General features: G+C 46.8%; 1 protein-coding gene across 1 annotated transcript in view; it reads left to right on the forward strand.

The window, feature by feature from the left end:
* Positions 1–7,424, forward strand: part of PLCH2 (phospholipase C eta 2) — a gene marked incomplete at its 3' end in the record, with an annotated part of 135,966 nt that overhangs the window by 27,115 nt on the left and 101,427 nt on the right. The window lies entirely within an intron of this gene.

The raw sequence follows: 7,424 nt of genomic DNA on the forward strand, positions 1-7,424 counted from the left end.
TTTTTTCCTCCAAGGCAATACCATCTGAAGGAGGCTGGAACGGGTATGCAAAATGAATTTTTAAAAATGTATCTATTTTGCATGCTCAGCTGCCAGTCATAAACTGTAAAAGAATGTATGAGTGAAAACGAAGAGTGGAAGCTGTGGTGGGAGAACATGTGCATTATGGGTGGAAAGGTTAAACGTCCTGCCATCGAGAGTCAGATGGGTAGCCATGTTAGTCTGTCTGTAGCAGCAGGAAAGAACAATAGTCCAGTTGCACCTTACAAAATTTGTGTCAGGGGAGGAGCTTCCATGAGTCACTGAAGAAGTGAGAAGCGGCTCACAAAACCTCCTACCCTGCCACAAATTTTGTTAGTCTTTAAGGTGCTCCTGAACTCTGGTTCTTTTCTACTCCTGGCATCTACCGCTCAAAGGATCTCAGGTGGCAGTTATGGGATAGATCTTTCTCACCTGAGACATTTGGGGAACTGATGCTAGCCAGAGGTGATTGCACTGGACTTATACAGATCAATAGCCTAACTTTGGCAAGCTGTTCAGTCTGTTCTTGTTGGAAGTTGGCAGTGGCCTTTAGAATGTCGTTCATGAGGCTTATGTGCCGCTGTCCATGGTGCTGACTCATTATTGTAACTTCGAATTCTCCAGGGAAATCCGTCAATGTCTTAGAAAAACTGCTGTTTTATGGTAGAGGCTAAAGGACAGGAATAAAGAAAGATTTGGGTCTGTAAGTGCATGTATCCAGTCTCTAATGGCTTATGTAGATTTGTCCGTTACAAAAATGTGTTGATCAGAATGCTACTGACAGCTTACTGCCACAGGAGATGGTAGCAGCTAAAAGCATGGACAACTTCAAGAGGGAATTAGATAAACATATAGAGCAGAGGTCCATCGGTGGCTATTAGCCACAAGGTACAGATAGGAACTCTCAATCTGGGGCAAGTGATGCTCTGTATTCTTGGTGCTTGGGGGCGCAACAGTGTCCTGGCCTCACTGCTGGACCTCTTGATGGCACCTGGTGTTTTTGGCCACTGTGTGACAGAGTGTTGGACTGGATGGGCCTTTGGCCTGATCCAACATTTACTTCTCTTATGTTCTTCTGTTCTTGCTGGGTAAGAAGTGGGGTAGACAGAAGAAACTCTGATAAACCCCTCAACTTTACCATTTCTTGTTGACTTCATGGATTCAAGATGTGGCGTCAGCGTCCCACTTCTGCTACCGCAGGATCCAGTGAGCAAAACAAAGGCACTATCCAGCACGGGGGAAAGTGGTTGAGGTTGCAGATTGTCTGAAGGCCTGATTGCTGAAGCAGCAGCTGTGGCCTTATCCACAAGACAACTGCATGCAGGACACTAGGCAGCACATGGTCTTCTCAGCCGCTGCCCCAAATTGCGAAGCAAGCAAGAAGTGCAACTGGCACTATCTTTGCAGGCCACGGAAGAGCTCTGCTTGGTAAATGTTAATCGCGGAAGGGGGAAATGCAGCCAGTGTGCAAAGACTGTGGATAAAGAGAGCCAGTTTGGTGTAGTGGTTAAGAGCACAGATTCTAATCTGGGAGAACTGGGTTTGATTCCCCACTCCTCCACATGCAGCTGCTGGTGTGACCTTGGGTCAGTCACAAGTTCTCTTTAAGCTGTTCTCTCACGAGCAGTCCTCGAAAGAGTTCTCTTAGCCCCACCTACCTCACAGGGTGTCTGTTGTGGGGAGGGGAGGGGAAAGGAGGTTGTACACTGCTCTGAGACTCCAAGTGAAGGGCGAAGTATAAATCCAATATCTTCTTCTTCTCTTTCTCTAAAGCACTGCTGTTCTTCCCTTGGACATCATAAGCACACCTGACTTAATTCAGACGTCAACTCCCTACCTCTTGGCTCCAAGCGCATCTCAGTGCTTTGGCAGAGAAAGCAATTGAAGTGCTGCGCCTTGGAGTGGAGATCTTAATCCTCTAGTGCTTCGGTGCTTGACTTTTCTCACTCTTGGTCCTCTTCTCAAAAACAGCCACTTGGATTTTAATTGAAACTTCAGAAAAGCAAGCTTCAGAGTGAACTGCTGAAAGCTGTGCTTGAAATTACCCATTGCCTTGAGTTGGGAGAGCTCTGTCGGTTCTGGATGGATGGCTTTTTTCTTCTTCATTATACCTGCAAGTCACTGTGTTTCAGATTTCTCGACTCTGCGGGGCCTTCCCTGGTAGATTTCAGGCCTCTGCTCTCTCGGCAGCAAGAGAAGTTTGCAGATTTGGAGCATTTTTCTGATCTGTTTTCGTGTTCAGAGGGCTTTTTGAGACAGGGGAATGCGTTGATTGAGATGTTCTGATGAACGGTCTGTGTGATGTTTCTCACTGAGATTCTCCATCTCTGCATGATCCTTGATATCAGTTTTAGAATCATAGAATCCCAGAGCTGGAAGGGGCCACACAGGCTATCTAGTCCAACCCCCCGCTCAATGCAGGATCAGCCTAGAGCATCCCTGACAAGTGTTTGTCCAGCCGCTGCTTGAAGACTGCCAGTGAGCGGGAGCTCACCACCTCCCTGGGCAGCTGATCCCACTGTTGCTCAACTCTCACCGTCAAAAAGTTTTTCCTAAAATCCAGCAAAAAAACCCTTCCCATCCTTAATTTAAACCCATCCTTGCGAGTCCTCTCCTCTGCTGCCAACAGGAACCGCTCCCTGCCCTCCTCTAAGTGACAGCCCTTCAGAGGCAAGGCAGGATAGAAATCGAAATAAATAAATAAATAATACTTAGAGCAAGCATTGCCCCCCTCATCCTCCTCTTCTCCAGGGTGTATTTTGTAATACATGAGACTGAAAACATTCCTTTTTGTTAGGGTGGAGCCAGAGCTCAGTGGCGGAGCACCTGTTTTCTGTGGGAAAGGTCCCAGGTTCAATCGTAAGTGGTCTGTGTCAGTGCTCCCTCTAAGCTATGGAGCCCTGTGAGCAAAACTTCTACTCTGTGAGCTACTGGCATTAAAGTTGTGAGCAGGTGATCTGGCTACTGCATAAATTAGTTTGCTCTGGAGCCCTCCTTCCTGAGCTAAGACAAAAATGTGTGAGCCAGAGGCTAAAAAAACCCCTGTGAGCTAGCTCACACTCACTCAGCTTAGAGGGAACACTGGTCTGTGTGTATGTGGTTTAATCTGCCAACAAATTGCAGCTAACTAGTTTTCAAGGCAAGAGACGTTCAGAGGTTGGCTTGCCATGGCCTGCGTCTGTATAACAACCCTGGGCTTCCTTGGTGGTCTCCCATCCAAGTACTAACCGGGGCCGATTCAAAATTCCAAAAGCCAGGGAGACATTTGCATTGGCACAATGGCAGGCTCTTGGTGCACAGCCTCCTCTTTAGAAACCAGACTGGGTAGTTCGGAATTCCAAAATTCTGGAAGAAATTTGTATTTGCACAATGGTGAATGCTAGATGCATCGGTTCCTCTTTAGAAACCAGACCAGGTAGTTCAGAATTCCAAAATTTGGGGAGAAGTTTGCATTTGCACAGTGGTGGGTCCTAGATGCATCGGTCCCAATGTTCCCTCTAAGCTGAGTTAGTGTGAGCTAGCTCACAGTTTTTTAGCCTCCGGCTCACACATTTTTGTCTTCGCTCAGGAAAGATGGCTCCGGAGCAAACTAATTTATGCAGTAGCCAAATTGTGTTTTTACTGCACTGTGTTCCTTTACTGTTGAACGATGGTGTATTACACCCGTATATTGTAAGCCGCCCTGAGCCCGCGTGCGGGGAGGGTGGGGTATAAATAAAATTAATTAAATAAATAAATCACTCGCTCACAACTTTAGTGCCAGAGTAGAATTTTTGCTCACAAGACTCCACAGCTTAGAGGGAACATTGATCGGTTCCTCTTTGGAAACAAGGGCAAGTAGACCAGAATCCCAAAATTAGGAAGTAACCTGCATTAGGTTTGGAAGCATCCCTAACCGGGTCAGTTCCTGGGCATTAAGGGACAGCTCTAGAGAGCTGAGTCTAGCTTCCCGGCTCCTCTCCAGGTTTGGAACACATTAGTCAACAAAGCGGCAAGTCACTTTAATTTTGTAAATGAGAGAAAATTGGCAGTGGGGGAGAAGGGGCCACAGGAAGCGCTTGTGTTTAATGATGCTTATTGGTTACATAAGTGAGAGCTCTTTTGTGTGTTTCAGGGGACATCAGAAAGCTCTAGCATGTTGGAGCTGTTTTGCTATTAAATGCTGGCAGATGCTAATGGAGTGTGAAACTTTGCATAATGGCAAACCCGAAAACAGAATCGGATGTTTTGCAATCAGAGCTGGTGGATCAATGATCACTAGGAAGGGGGGAGGGAAATAATTATCAGAAGTAGCTAAACGCTGTTGTAGGATGCGGGGAGAAGTCTGCTAATGCCCATTGATTTCCGCGGCATATTAGATTGGCAAAAATGAACCCCCCTGCGTTCTGTGATCATAATGGAGTTTGATTAAGAGCTGGGCCTGAAACTCTGCCAAGGAACCTGCATCTCATTACAATAGCGCTGGTCCCAGCTGAGACATCAAAGGATGATTGGGAGATGCCATAATGGAGAGATGTTCTTTCTTTTATGAAGCGAGCTGACTTAGATCTGGAGTCGATGAATGGGCTTCTTTTTAATTAGTGATGTGATAAAGCAGAGCCGAGATGAAAGGCTCCTGAAGTCTTTTATGCAGTTGGACAACATCTGATGGTTTGTGTGGAGTATTACTGCAGCCAGGGGTGGCCTCCTCTCAATCGGTCTGCAAGGCCAAAGTCCAGCCTCTGAGAATGCACAGAGTGACTTCTCCCTTACCACTGAATGACCACAACCAGCTCAGATGGTTGCAGGATTAAATGTTTGAGTTCTAGAGCGAAAGGTGCCATTTCCAGCCTGCTGTATGCCCAGTGCAAATTCATTTCGGTTTAGTCTCAAGTTATACAAAAGCTTCCTTTTGCTGGCGGATTGGTTCAGTCTCCTAAACTGCATACACTGTCCCAATAACCTAGCGGTTGTCCTGATTTGGGGATACCTGTTGCTGGGGAGGGAGAACGGAACTCTGTTGTCTCCCTGTTTTTGCTAATTTTCATTTTATTTATTTAATTAATTAATTAATTTGTACCCTGCCCTCCCCGCAAAAGCAGGCTCAGGGTGGCTTACACTGGTTAATAGTCAGAAGGTAAAAAATAGCAGCCTTATTGAAGCTCAGCAGGTATGCATCTGGTTGGCGTTTTGGAGGGAAGAACTCCTAAGAAACCTTATTAAAGTTACCCAAGTTCTACATGAACACATGAAGCTGCCTTATGCTAAATCATATCCTTGGCCTATCAAGCTCAGTATTGTCTACTCAGACTGGCAGCGGCTCTCCAAGGTCTCAGGCAGAGGTCTTTCACATCACCTACTTTCTTTCACATCACCGAGAGGCAGTTGGTGTAGTGGTTAAGTGCGCGGACTCTAATCTGGGACAACCGGGTTTGATTCCCCACTCCTCCACATGCACCTGCTGGATGACCTTGGGCAAGCCGTAGTTCTGATAAGAGCTGTTCTTGAAAAAGAGCAGTTTCAGTCAGAGCTCTCTCAGCCCCACCAACCTCACAGGGTGTTTGTTGTGGGGAGGGGAAGGGAAAGGAGTTTGTAAGCCGCTCTGAGACTCCCTTGGGTAGTGAAGGGTGGGGTATAAATCCAATCTCTTCTTCTTCTACTACTGCCAGATCTTTTAACTGGAGATACTAGGGATTGAATTTGGGACCTTCTGCATGCCAAGTAGATGCTCTACCACTGAGCCACACACCCCTTCTTCACCTTTCATTAGTCTCCTCCAGGTCTTCAGTTAAGGGGTGAGCTTGGTTATAGAACATCTGCTTTGAAGAAGTACTTTTCTCCCTTTCTCACAATACAAAAACTCGTGGATATGCAATGAAATTAATGAGCAGTAGACTTAGAGTAGATACAAGGAAGTACCTCTTCACCAAAAAAGGTGAATTCACATGGAATTCACGGCAACAGGAAGTGGTGGTGGCTACAAGCATAGACAGCTCAGCTTCAGGAGGGGACTGGATAAACATATGGAGCAGAGGTCCGTCAGTGGCTATTAGCTCCAAGGTATGGATGGAATACTATGTCTGGGGCAAGTGATGCTCTGTATTCTTGGTGCTTGGGGGGGGGCAACTGTGGGAGGGCTTCTGGAGGTCTGGCCCCGCTAGTGGACCTCCTGATGGCACCTGAGTTTTGGCCACTATGCGACACAGAGTGTTGGACTGGATGGGCCATTGGCCTGATCCAACATGGCTTCTCTTAGATCCTGATGTTCTTATGAGCTCCTTCGAGGAAGGATGCATTAAAAACATACTAAATAAATTGACCAGACATATCTACACGTCAGCAAGGTTGCTGCACTGCAGGTTTCTTAGCTGAATTTTAAACTGACTTTTTTATTGTACCTCTTAGCTCTTTATTGATCTTATTATTTTGTACTACTTTGGGGGACTTTTAATGGAAAGGCAGTATATAAATAAACTAGACTTTCCGACCATACACTCTGGCTTGTGGTGGGAGAGGAATACACCTGGACTCGGACAAGGGTGTACCAATGCGCCCTCTAAGCTATGGAGTCCTGTGAGCAGAAATTCTACTTTGTGAGCTGCTGGCCTTAAAATTATGAGCAGGTGATTTGGCTATGGCATAAATTAGTTTTCTCTGGAGCCCTCCTTCCTGAGTGAAGACAAAAACGTGTGAGCCAGGGGTTAGAAAACTGGGAGCTAGCTCACACTAACTCTGCTTAGAGGGAACATTGGCGATGTGCAGACATGTGTTCGTACATGCCAAATGCCCGTGCCTGGCTCCCCTTCCCCATAGCTGCTTCTCTGGATAAACCATATGATGAAATTATTTGAATCTGACCTGCAACTGCTCTGTAAGAAATATAAATGGAACCCAACTGAGATTAAAGGTTCCATTAAATAACTTTATGCCATGACCTGGGTGGCCCAAGCTAGTTCGTCCTTGTCACACCTTTGGGAGCTAAGCCGGGTTGGCCCTGGTTAGTACTTGGGTAGGAAAGCACCCAGGAAGTCCAGGGTTGCTATGCAGAAGCAGGCAAGGGCAAACCACCTCTGGACATCTCTTGTCTTGAAAGCCCTACAGGGGTCACCACAAGTCGGCTGCGACTTGATGGCACTTCCCACCCAAACCACCTTCCACCATTCTCCTCCATTCTACCCTCATAGCAACAACCCTGTGAGAGAGGTTATGCTGAGAACCCCAGGTCACCCAGCATCAGGGCTATTTTTGGGCAGGAACGCACAGGAACGGAGTTCCGGCTGGCTCCCGAGTTGGCCACGCCCAGCAGGAACTAATTAGCATAATAGGCCACGCCCAACAGCAGGAACTCATTAGGATTGGCTACTTTAGGGGTGTGTGGCCTAACATGCAAAGGAGTTCCTGCTGCAAAAAAAGCCCAGGGTTTT

The sequence above is a fragment of the Gekko japonicus genome, unplaced genomic scaffold (assembly GCF_001447785.1).
Source record: "Gekko japonicus isolate JY-2015 unplaced genomic scaffold, Gekko_japonicus_V1.1 scaffold220, whole genome shotgun sequence".
Taxonomy (NCBI): Eukaryota; Metazoa; Chordata; class Lepidosauria; order Squamata; family Gekkonidae; genus Gekko; species Gekko japonicus.